We start from the raw sequence: 12,812 nt of genomic DNA on the forward strand, positions 1-12,812 counted from the left end.
GAGAGAGAGAGAGAGAGAGAGAGAGAGAGAGAAATTCGAATGAGGGGGAAGAGAGTTCGCACTTTGAATTTACGGACCAGTTACTGTCAGAAAAATTTGACAGTAAACCATTGCGGGTTACCAAAATGCATCATTTAACTAAGTTGGTTTACCGTGAGATTTTTCCGATGGTAAATCCGACCCTAAAAGACACGCCAATTTATTTTTGTTTTTCTCCAAATATTACTAGCAAATTTACCGTTGGAAACATAAATCCGCCGGTAATTACTTAACCTTACGAATTTGGCGTCGTTACTGCCTGTAAATCCGACAATAAATCTGCCGCTACTCTGCGACGCTAAATCTGAGGGTAAATTCGACGGTACTCAACGTTTTCTTGTAGTGGCATCCCCCATTTTCACTTTTCACCTTTCATTTTTTCACCCTTCGACACTCTCATCCTCTCTTCTCTTGTTAGACTCTTCATTTTCAGCATTTTTGAGAATTTCAGGTTATTATGTTCTTTTATTCCTTTTTCAATTTAATTTACTGTTGTATTATTTTATGATTTTAACATGTCTTTTTAGTTAGATTAATTTGTTAGTTTTTAATTTTCATTAGTTTGATAATTATTTAGTTTGATAATTAGATGATATAGTTTATTTAGAGTACCGTGAATTGTTAATTAAGATATTTTAGTTAGTTTATGTTGATTAACGAAAAAATTTATTTTAATTATTATTTCATTTGAACTAGTTATGGTTCAGAGTAAAATTACAGTTTATGACTTAAGTATTTAGATTTTTTAAATTTATTACAGTTGTGTTTGAGAATAAGTTAGTTTATTTTAATTTTTTTATTTAGATTACTGTTTTAGTTGAATGGATTATGGTTTAGGGTTAAATTATTTTTTTATAATAACTTCCTCCACACAATCTGAAGTAATTGTCTCGAGATTCAATGAGAAAAAATGATCTGGTTGATCGTATAGTTGAAAAATAGCAGGTTGTGTCAGTGCGATTTGTATGTCGCTATAATAGTTCGTTTTTTCCTCTTCCTTTTCCGGAATTTCAGTTAGTTCAGCCTCAACATCTTTACTGTCATCAGGGTTAACTTGATAGAGATCCATGTCGAGTCTCTAATAGCAAAATTCTCATGACTTCCAACATCAGCTTGCATCGTACCCTCATTAGAATTTTCAATATTTGGCCCTTCTTGACTACCTTCAGGTGGCATATTAAGGTCAATTATTGTCCTTCTAATATTTTTCCTGACCGTCCCATTTAAAAATGTATCATTAACAGTATCTTCTGAAATTCCTGCACCCAAGTTAATTAGAAAAACAAATAATTCCAACAGATAGACATTTGTCCAACGGTTGTGTCAGATCATAATAAGACGTATGTCTTCGTCATCACGTAACTAATACCTAATTTACAAGAACATAAAATCTTATCAAAACTGTCATCAAATAGAAAAAACAATAAAATAATGATAACAATTGTAGTCTATAATATACCTTTTGTAAAATAAAGTGTTATCTACTTCGGACGGTTATCTTTAGTAGATTTTTTCATTCTTTTTGTGTGTTGTTGACCAATGACATATAATATTAAAATTTTTAACGTCGTTAGACTTTCAACTTCGGATGGTATATATGTAAATACAAGTTCAGCAGAAAACTAAATACAGTAAATTCCTCTTTATCATATACTATTTTACCATCATAATGAATGGATAATAATGAAATTTTAGACATTATATAGAATGAACAGAAGATCAAAGTAAAAAGAGAAGGATGAGTTATTAGTAGTAACTTTGGGTTCCAATCCGTCTCGCAGGGATTTTATTGAAGAATGAAGCAGCTTAAAGTTCGCCGAGAAAAGCGACGAACCTTGTGAAAACATCAAGGTTTGTCGAGGAGAACGGCAAACTTCCCCTGACGCTAAAAAAAATGTCAAAATTTATAAGTTGGATTATTTTTTTTTTTAAAAAATCCGAAAAAAAATTAATTTATAATTTAAAATTTAAGATAAATAAAATAATTTTAAAAAATTAACCAAAAGAAAGTTAGCTTTCTAGTATTAACAGCATTGCCTATATTAATTCTTAAGATAAGTGTGAAACAACTTAATTAAATAAACTAAGTATTAATAGCACTGTATACATTAATTCTTAAATAAATATAACGTAAAATTTAATAATCTCTGAACTTTTTTAACTAGTAGTCTAGTACTATATTAAGTGTGATCTTATGCAGAAATTTGTTGTTTTAAAAAAAGTCAATAAGAATTAAAGTTAAAATTTTTATAAAAATTGTAATATCATGTTAGTTATTGAATTATTTATTTTAAAGGTTTAAGTCAATAAAAAAATAAATAAATAGTTATATTTCCGCCACTAAAAAAACCACTCTAAGATATAAAAGCTTTATAAAACCTTAAATATTTTTATTGGTATAACTTTTGAAGTGTGATTCTACTAAAGTTTTATTATTTTTTTTATATGCATATAAACAATACATTCTTTTTAGAATATTAAACCCATGACTCTCATTCAAACCCACCTAATAATAAAGGAATTAGATTGATTAGGATTAAAAGAAAATGTGAAACCAACCCAATTAATCCAAAGCATTGATTAAATGAATAAATTAGTTAATAAAAAAATTTCTTGAGTTCACCTAACTCAGCCCACATAAACCTCTAGATAAAAGCATTGCACTTATAGTAGTCAAAAGATAAGATCAATCTATAAATTTAACACAACAAAGTGAATTCATATTTCGCATTGAATTGTCTTGTTTCCAAGTAAGTACACAATAATTCATATTCCGTATGACACGAAGCAGAAAGAACCACGTTATCTCTCAGGCTCTCATTTATCATGTTCTTCCTTATTTGCTTCATTTCATTCTCAATATATTAATATACACGAAAAATAAATAAATGAATAGGACATGAAAATAGCATTCTCCTGTGTTTGGACAGAAGCACATGCAATGCACACAAAAATCAAACTCGTGAGGCCTATGTAGGGCCAACTTATCCCTCTCCATCAGTTTCCCTTTTTATGCTTTTCTTCTTTGATTTTTTTTTTCTTCTTTATTTATTTTAAATTTTCATAACCGCAGACTTCGCCGAAACTTCTACGCTAAGAACGTTTGATACTTGATTCCGTATGTAATGCTGACATGGCACAAGGGGAACCTTTCAACACATGACAACTGGACATACACTTGTCGTTTTGAAAAAGTGGAAAAACAAAGTGCCCTACCCAACATAAAATACAATATTTAGCCAATAAAAAACTTGTATTTTTTTTTTTATCTCAATTTACATTTATTAGAGTTTAATTCACATATACAGTCGTCAAACCAAAGTCATTTTTTGGATAATTATTTATGTTATTAATGTAAATCGTTAACATTATATATATAATTAGATGATGTATAAAAATAAATAATAAAAAGTTGTAGGTTTATCTCTATTTTTATTTATTATTAGTTTTTAACGTAATAAACAATTGTTTGCTTTTATATTTGTGTCTCTTTTCAATCCGTTTGTGTCTTTTGATATTATGATATTCAATTTAAAAATAATTATCAAATGAGAATCTTAAAAAGAATTCTTATCTACTTATGAAACAAACAAAATATCTTATCTTGATCTATTTTCTTTTCTTTAGTTGATAAAATAAGTAACAATTCATATTCACTAATAATCAACTATAAAATTATCTAGTTATTGGTAAGAACTTATCTAGTTGTGTATTAGATGTAGAAGGTGTATGTGACATTCGTGGAGTTTACTATACCAAAATAGTTTTTGCATGATGTCATTGTGATTGATCCCAGCCATTCCTTATGGATTTGAAGAAAATGATAGTCGTTGATAATTATTCATTAGATATATGGCACTATATATGGAATAGTTAGTTAGCTGATTGATACTTTATCTTCGTGTGTGGAAATAATAATTAAGATATTGACACATATTATTATGTTATATAAATTATTAATAGAAATTAACTCACAATAAGTTAATAACAGATTAAAAGTTATGTATTAAAGTTTAAAAATGACAAATCGAACTAGATGTTTATGCTAATATACTAAATAATAAGAATAGGAATGGAATGAAAGCTTTATTGAAAAGTGATTATTGGAGAGACAAAACCAACGTGAGGGTCTTTGTAAAGCAATTAATTAAGGGAATGGTTTGATTAATAGAGCACAGGCATGTTAGTTGGGTTGGGCAGAAATAAGGAGAGAGTGATGGAGTGATTAATAATTTGAAGCGGCAATGCTTGCTATGGGTTGTGAAAATAACATAGCAACCTCCACATAGATTAGATAAATAGTTTTGAAACACCTGGTGCTCATTGCTCTTTGCCATGTGGCAGTCTTTCTCATACCAATAATTTTTCTCTTAGTGCACATGCATGCCTTCATGAGGTTTCACATCAACGCCCTACCATATATTCGCTTTCCCACNACAAAAAAATGTTACCCTCATTTTTTGTAATTGTTATATCAAAAATAATTTGGACGAGTTATTATTAAACTCTGATCCTCGACAAATTACTGTTCAATAAGTTTAGACTTCAATCAAGTTCTAAATACAAAAAAATTACATTGATACTAAGTTATAAGTATAAATTGAAAGCAATTACATACTTAATTACATATTCTATTGAAGTTATAACTATCTAAGTGTCTACAAAAACAAGTCTTTAAAACCTGTTTATGACAATTATTAAATATAATTATAATTTTTAATTATTAGAATCTCTATAAATAGGAGTTTTAGGATTAGAATAAAGCTTGAGTATTCACAAAGTATGTAATCTATAATTTATATCACCGATTTCCAAAAAATCAAGCAGTAATATAATATTATCACACATTAATAAAATTCAGTACTTTTATGTTTAATGATAATATTAAACGAATATAATGTTAAATTATATGGATTAAAATTAAACTCTAAATATGGTGTATACTATGTATAACTTGAGATTATATACAAACTTGTAATAATATTGTGTATGCTATGCACCCTAAATTTAATCGAGTCAAATATTGCATACAATTCTAGGTATGAAAAAGGGTATCCACCGACGATTTATTTGCTCTGAAGAGAAAGTTCCCTTTTAACTCGGCAATTACGGAAGACTATATATTAATGTCATCTTTCCATTATGAGATGATAGAATGGAAGCTAAGAGGGTCCAAATGGATGAGGATTCAATAAATTGAGTATATACACATACCATCATGAGCATCATCATTTATTAAAAAGTGTTATTCCATTTAATATTAGGTTTAACAAACAATATCATTTATGGTTTTTATATATTGTCTGAAATAATTTTCAATTGAGTGACATTTGAATTGAGTTGATGCTATTGCAAGACAAAAAAGAGCCAAAACCGACGATTATGAACCACATTTTTGTATTGAGGGACCAAGAAATAGGGCCTTTGTGTTAAGGGGTTCAACAGCAAAAGGCTTTTCTATGGAATCAAGAATTGTTCCATGTACTATATGGTTAATATATAGCTAGCACTCTCTCTTGCACTACTAAATTGGATAATGGGGATAGCTACCTAATCTTTTTTTTCAAAAGATTAATGACTTATGGTTTGAAAAGCTGCACAATTTTGTTAGTGGCCTTTAACTTCTTCATTCATAATCCTCTCTTCTGATTTTATCATCCCATGTTAGTAGATAGCTTCATCACATGGCTCATGTTCACACACAATGTACTACCTAAGCTAGTATTAGCCTTCAGTTTTGAACTCAAAATCTCTAATTAAAACATAAATTAGGTATAATGATAAATATATAGTCCATGACAACAAATGACTTACCTCTTACTGATAAGAGAGAAATGCTATGCCGTTTTATAGTGATTGGTGGAGTAGTTAGTGCATGTTATTTAATATCTAGTAACAAATGTAGAATAATTAGCCGGATCTTAACTATTCTACTATGCATCTTAATTAGTGGTCTCGAATGAAAACTCTTTTAAAAAACTAATGATCCTATATTAGAAATAATAATTTATTGGAGTTTTTTATTTGGCAAAACCCAAATCACGTTATTCGAATTTATCCTTATTCCATAATAACGTGCCATTCAATTCACAGCTTTGTTCATTTCCCAGAGCATCCACTCAAAATGAATAACCCATTGTTGTGTAAGAAGTTCTTTTATCTTGCCAACTAGATCAAAAATATCAGAAGCACCAACAACAATACGAGAGTGAATCATCTCCATTGAAGAAAAAATTGAATAGTATCAATTATGATCTTTTACCTTTTAATATTCTCTCTCATATTTAATTTTGACCCCACTTATAAAGTTAATGGTGAGAGATCATACTGCATTTCTTCAAATATTAAAAAAACTAGAGAGGATCTATTCCCCAACAACACTATCCTAAAGTAGATACAATAAATCAAGACAATCTGTTTCATACACAATGTCTTTAATTCTACACTTCCAAGCGAGAATAAGAAATAAAAAATATGCTACTTGAATTGTGCATCACCCAACAACCAAAAAATAAGCTAGCACGCATCACAGTTGAATTTACAATAATTTCTTATTGGGGTTGCCAACACCCTTGAGACATGAGAGATCTTGAAGAAGAAAGCTTGTTGGCATGCGAACCCATATCAAGAATCATAATCTTAGTATTAGCAACAACTTTATCAGGAGCTTTTAGCGTTAAAAATGTTATCGAACTTATGTCTTTGTACTCACCAAAATTTGCTCTAATAATAGCTTCATTATCATGCAAAACCTTTCGAAGCCAAGCCTAAGAGAGGTCCTTGTAACTGATTCAATAAAAATCGGATCCAACATCATTCAAAATTAATTTGGATTTCAAACAATAATCTCTAAGACAATATTTCATAATTTTTTATTTTACATTGCATTTCTGACAAACATACCTCCGAATTTGATAAGTTGCTCCAATAAAAGTATGACATTATATGACGCTGGGACATCGCTTGAGTCACCAATATTAGCGAGGTTAACAACTTCATTATGATGAAAATAGCCAAGAATCCACATTGGTTGACTAAGCCAAGGATATACCTCTTACTCTCAAAGAGTTCAGAAAAAATAAGCATACAGCTTATTTCAATATATAACTCAATCAATTCAACTCATAAATAAAAATAGTACATACGCATATTTATACTAGTAGGGAAGGGGGAACTTTCATGACTCGAGCGATGTGGGACTAACTCATAATATAATATAATAATATATGTTAAACTAGACTACTTTAATTAACGACACAAACATAAAGATATATGCTATCACATCATTCTCCCTAGGTTGGAAAGGGCTCCTGCATTATCCTCCTTGGGTTAAAAAAGGCTCATCTTGTATTGGCGAAAGATTCCATTGGTGAGTGCATTTGAAAGATGTGAAAAGGCATAGCTTAACTTGATTCTTTTGACCATCTATATGTTGTAATGGAGTTAATACGATCTTCTTGCCATTTTTGATAAAGAAGTATGTATTTTTGAAACCATCATGAATAGCTCGACAATCATATTGCCAAGGATGTCCTAACAGTAAATGACACGCGTGCGTCCATCAGGATGACGTCACACCATACTTTATCCTTGTATTTGCTTCCCATAGAAAATTGGACACAACATCGCCTTATTACTTTAACTTCGTTCTTCTTTTTTAACCAATGCAACTTGTAAGGATGAGGATGTAACTCGGTTGGAAGCTTCAATTTGTCTACCATATAATTTGAAACAACATTTTCACAACTTCCACTGTCTATGATGACCTTACAAACCTTCTCTTCAATAGTGCATTTTGTGTGAAAGATGTTGTGGCGTTGCCAACTTTCGTCTTCTATTACCCTTGCGGTATTCAAATTTCGACAAACTACTAAAGCTTCTCCACAATTGGGTGGAACTTCTTCAATAGCATAGTCAACCTCACCTTCCTCCTTTTGCTCCTGAATTGGTTCTTTATTAACCTCTTCCTCGACAAGAGTGATAACCCTTCGGTTTGGACAATCAGCAGCAATATGTCCAAAACCTTGACATTTAAAGCATTTCCTACCTGATGATCCACGCTTCTTGTTGCCTTTAAAAAATTCTGTCTTCACTTCTTGTTGAACATCAAGGATGACTTCTTTGTCCTTTGGCGACTGCGTGTTATTCCTTTGTATTATTTGCTTTTCAATCTTTAATGACAGCCTAATGACATCATCCAAAGTCCAATATGGTTGCAGCTAAACGACATCAGAAATTTCTGTGTTCAGTCCTCCAAGATAACGAGCAATTGTTTGTTCTTCAGGCTCTTGAATGTCACACTTCATAAGCAGCTCTTCGAAATCCATTGTATATTCTTCCACAGATAATGAGTTTTGCCTCAAATTATGAAATTTGATGAAGTTATCTTGCCTGTAATGTTCAGGAAGGAACTTGTGCTTGAGCTCACGACGCATTTTATCCCATGTCTTGATATTTCTTCTTCATTTTCTTTCTCGCTGGCGCTTGAGATTCTCCCACCAAACTGACACATGCTTCTTCAACTTGATTGCTACAAGCTTCATGCGCTTGTCATCTGTGAAATCATCTGGTTGGAGTCTCCCTTCAAACGCATGAACATCAATTTTGATTTCTAAGTCTTTAACTTTGTGAGTCATGTTGTGTCGTGCTTTGTGTATGTGAACAAATCTTCAGACAAAGAAGAATAATGAAATAGATTTGCATTATCTTTTTCACTAGAAGAACTGTACCAATGATGATGGGAATGAATGATAATCACCAACAGAAAAGGCACCAAAAGAAGAGAAAAGAACAATATTACCCCAGAACTTCGTAGCAAACAATCCGTACTGACGACGACTTGTACCAAATAGCAAGAGAATCGCACTAAAGACCGTACCCATGAACCAAATAAAATTTTTATTGGAGCAAGTCAAGGACCGACCTTGCTCTAATACCAAACTGACGCCGGGACATCGCTTGGGTCACTAATCTTGGCAAGATTAACAACCCCACTATGGTGAAAATAGCCAAGAACCCACCTTGGTTGGCTAAGCCAATGATGCACCTCTTACTCTCAAAGAGTCTAAAGAAAAATAAGCACACAACTTATTTCAATATATAACTCAATCAATTCAACTCATAAACAAAAGGGGTACATACGCATATTTATACTAGTAGGGGAGGGAAAACTTTCATGACTCGGGCGATGTGGGACTAACTCATAACACAATATAATAATATATGCTAAACTAGACTACTTTAATTAACGACACAAATATAAAGATACATGCTCTCGCATCACTATAATTTATTCCTTTTAATTTGATCGCAATACTTATTTATTGGAAAAAAAAAGCCAGAAGGTAAACATAATGAATCTTATTAATATATAATGGATAATATTAAATTTTAAACAAGAGTTTATGGAATAGTTAGTATACACATTTGATCAAATAAATGTTAAAAATTCAAATTTTGTATTGCGTATGCGCAGAATACAGTAAGTTAATAATTTATTGGTCAATGTCAAACCCTCAAATAAACTTCAAATTCTTAATGAATTAGTTCTTAATTTGTCGAATTAAAAATATAAAAAAAATTTTAAATTTAACTGTTTCCTCTCTCTTGATTTTGTCCTCTAATTTTATCTGAATTTTATTCCCCTCCTTTCTAAAAGATAAGACTAATTCGTTCGAAATATTAATTAATTGCCCGTTTCCCATCTTCCTCTATTTGTACCACTGTCTTTGATGTTTATTGTCTTTATTTGGATTCATCCCCAACAACCTCTACGTTCAATTATTTTTCCATATGTTAGAACGTACGTAACGGTTAAGTACTAATTAAATATCACTTCATCACCATCAGACACCAATTATTTATTTGCTTGGTATGCATTATCTTAATCAAGCTACTCTAATTAGGATAAAGACAATGGTGGGGTGTGTGTTTTCTTTTTCCTTTTGATTCCAACTTTCTAACGAACTCTAACATGCATGAAGATTAATAGATTAAAGTTAGGGATATTTGAGAGCAACAGCGTTCTATTTGGATACTTAGATGTGTGTATGTGGTGCAATAATTATATATGTGAGAGGAATAATTTGCAATAATATACGTGCTACTCAAAATCATGTGTAATGTTTTGCCCTTCTCTTAGACCTTGTTATTTTCATGTCGTCACATTTGAATGATATATCAACGTTGGTTCCTTTTTTTGATAAATTGGTATATCTTGGATAATTAGCTGCTCAATATTTAAATCATCAAGGGGAAAATATACTTTCAACAAAAAAAAGTTTGGATTTGATTTTAATTTTCCCCCTATTTTAGACTTTATTTCTAACATTTTCAGACGTTCTTATTTTATTATTTGGTCAAAATTTTTAATAATTAACAATTTTACCATTATCTTCTCTCTTCATCCCCATTCAAATTTCTCTCTCCTTTTTTCTTTTTTTTTCCCCTTTGTCTCACCTTTTGGAGGAGAAAAAAGAGGCAATAAAAGAAGGGTAAAATTTAAAAAAAAAAATTTATTGATTCAAGAGAAGAACTAAATTGAACAAAAAATTAAAAATTGGAATTTTTGAAAATATTAGCTGTAAAATTAAAATTAAAATTAAACATAAAGACAAAAAAACTAAAATCAATATGAGAGAAATGAAAAACAAAAAAGAGTTAGTTACGGCATGTTAATTGAGATTTAATCGATCAATTAATTTAATTTAATTAGTAGTAAGCTAAGGATCTAGAAGAGACAGATGGGTAGTTAGCTACAAAATCATTTAATGTCATGTGGTATGGTTATTATGATATTAATGATTAATCTCGTTTAATTCCAACTTGGTTGATATAATCATAGCACCTACCCTGCAAAAAATGAACCTGAATATCTGAAAGTTAACATGGTGTTTTTTTCCTGCTCCATGAACCATGTGGTAGCCTGGCTTAAGGTTTAGAAGTCAAACCCCTTCATAATTACATGCATCTCTTTTTACATAGTGGATGGACAAGTTTCTTTTTAATTTCTTTGTATTCATTGCTTCGTTGCTTTAGTTTCTGAATTTATGTTTCTTTTCCCTATAAACTTTTTTATATACTTTTAGTATGTTAAGGAACAAAGGTTGCTACATTCCCTAATCCATAACCTACCCTACTTGCATAAAGGAGAATCTGTCTTCTAATAAGTGAGGCTAAGACATAATTGCATATATAGTTCTCGGACAAAAGAAAAGTTTTCCTTATTATTATTATTCCAATTATAATTAAGTAAATGAGTCACTCAGATGAAGATATTTTAAAATATTTTTGTTTAAAGATATTTTTTAGTAATTAAAATTTAATACATATAATCAATTAAATCGTATTATTTTTGTTAAAATTAAGTCAGATAAATTAATTTAACACAAAACACTCAAAAAAGTAGAGAAGTCACGTTTGCGCCATGTCGAAAATTCAGAGGCGCACATGGAAAACTCAGAGGTGCACATCGAGAAGTCATCCTCCGCTGTCGTTCATCTTCTTCCGCGCTCATCCTCAACGCTGCCTTCCTCCTTTTCGGAGCTCATTTACAACGCTGTCTTTTTAATGTTTAAATTTAAATTTTAGATTTATGATTTTGGATGTGTTTTAAAAATATTTTCTGTATAACATCATAATTTTAGATGTGTTACAATTATTTTTTAATGTTTAAATTTAAATTCTAGATTTATGATTTTGGATGTGTTTTAAAAATATTTTCTGTATAACATCATAATTTTAGATGTGTTACAATTATTTTTTAATGTTTAAATTTAGATTTTAGATTTATGATTTTATATTTTCTGTATACCTTCATAATTTTAGATGTGTTACAATTATTTTTTAATGTTTAAATTTAAATTCTAGATTTATGATTTTGGATGTGTTTTAAAAATATTTTTTGTATAACTTAATATTTTAGATGTGTTACAATTAAAAAAGAAACTACAATTGAAAATATTTTAGTGTATGTATATAATTATATTCGACCATTCATAATTGTATTATTAACATTTATATTGTATTATTAAAGTTGACTGATTTTAGATGTGTTTGTAGAATTGAGCTGGCAGCATCGAATTTAAAAAACTGTATCTGTTACGTGAAGTTACGAAAGTAAAGCAAAGTCACCGTAACCACCAATGAAGTGGGTGGATTTTAAAATTTAAATTTAAATTAAAATCTAATTATAGATATGTATCTACAAAATAGGAACATGTTACACTAAAAAAATAATTAAATATTATTTAAATCTGATTAAAGACTGATTAAAGACTGATTAATATTGTACAATTAGCATTTCCCTAAATAAAAATGTCAATAATCAGGTTTGCATGTCTATATCTATATGAATAAAAGTATAAACAAAAATTACAAAAGAAATATGAAACAAAATATTCCACTTACATCCCCACTATGATAACCTTTAGATTATATTTTTGTTATATCTTGTTAATGTAACTTTTGTTAAAGAAAAAGGGTAATTCTGTCGTGCTGTCAGCATGCTATGATGTCAATGCTCAATGCATGTTTGGCTGAGAGTGCGACGCGTGGATGTGTGACTGTTGTATAGGCAAGTTCGTTTTTCATTTTCCATTCCGCACAGTATGGTTAATTAGGGATAATGAGATTATTAAAAGAGCTAGTTCTTCTGGGCCTGTTATCATGGGCTTTGTGCTGGGCTGTTACCTTGGACTTGGTGTTAGGCTGTATCGACTGGTTGATGGGAGCATGTGAGTGGACTTCTAAGTTCTAACTACTCCCTGACCCCA

The sequence above is a fragment of the Arachis ipaensis genome, chromosome B01 (assembly GCF_000816755.2).
Source record: "Arachis ipaensis cultivar K30076 chromosome B01, Araip1.1, whole genome shotgun sequence".
Classification (NCBI taxonomy): Eukaryota; Viridiplantae; Streptophyta; class Magnoliopsida; order Fabales; family Fabaceae; genus Arachis; species Arachis ipaensis.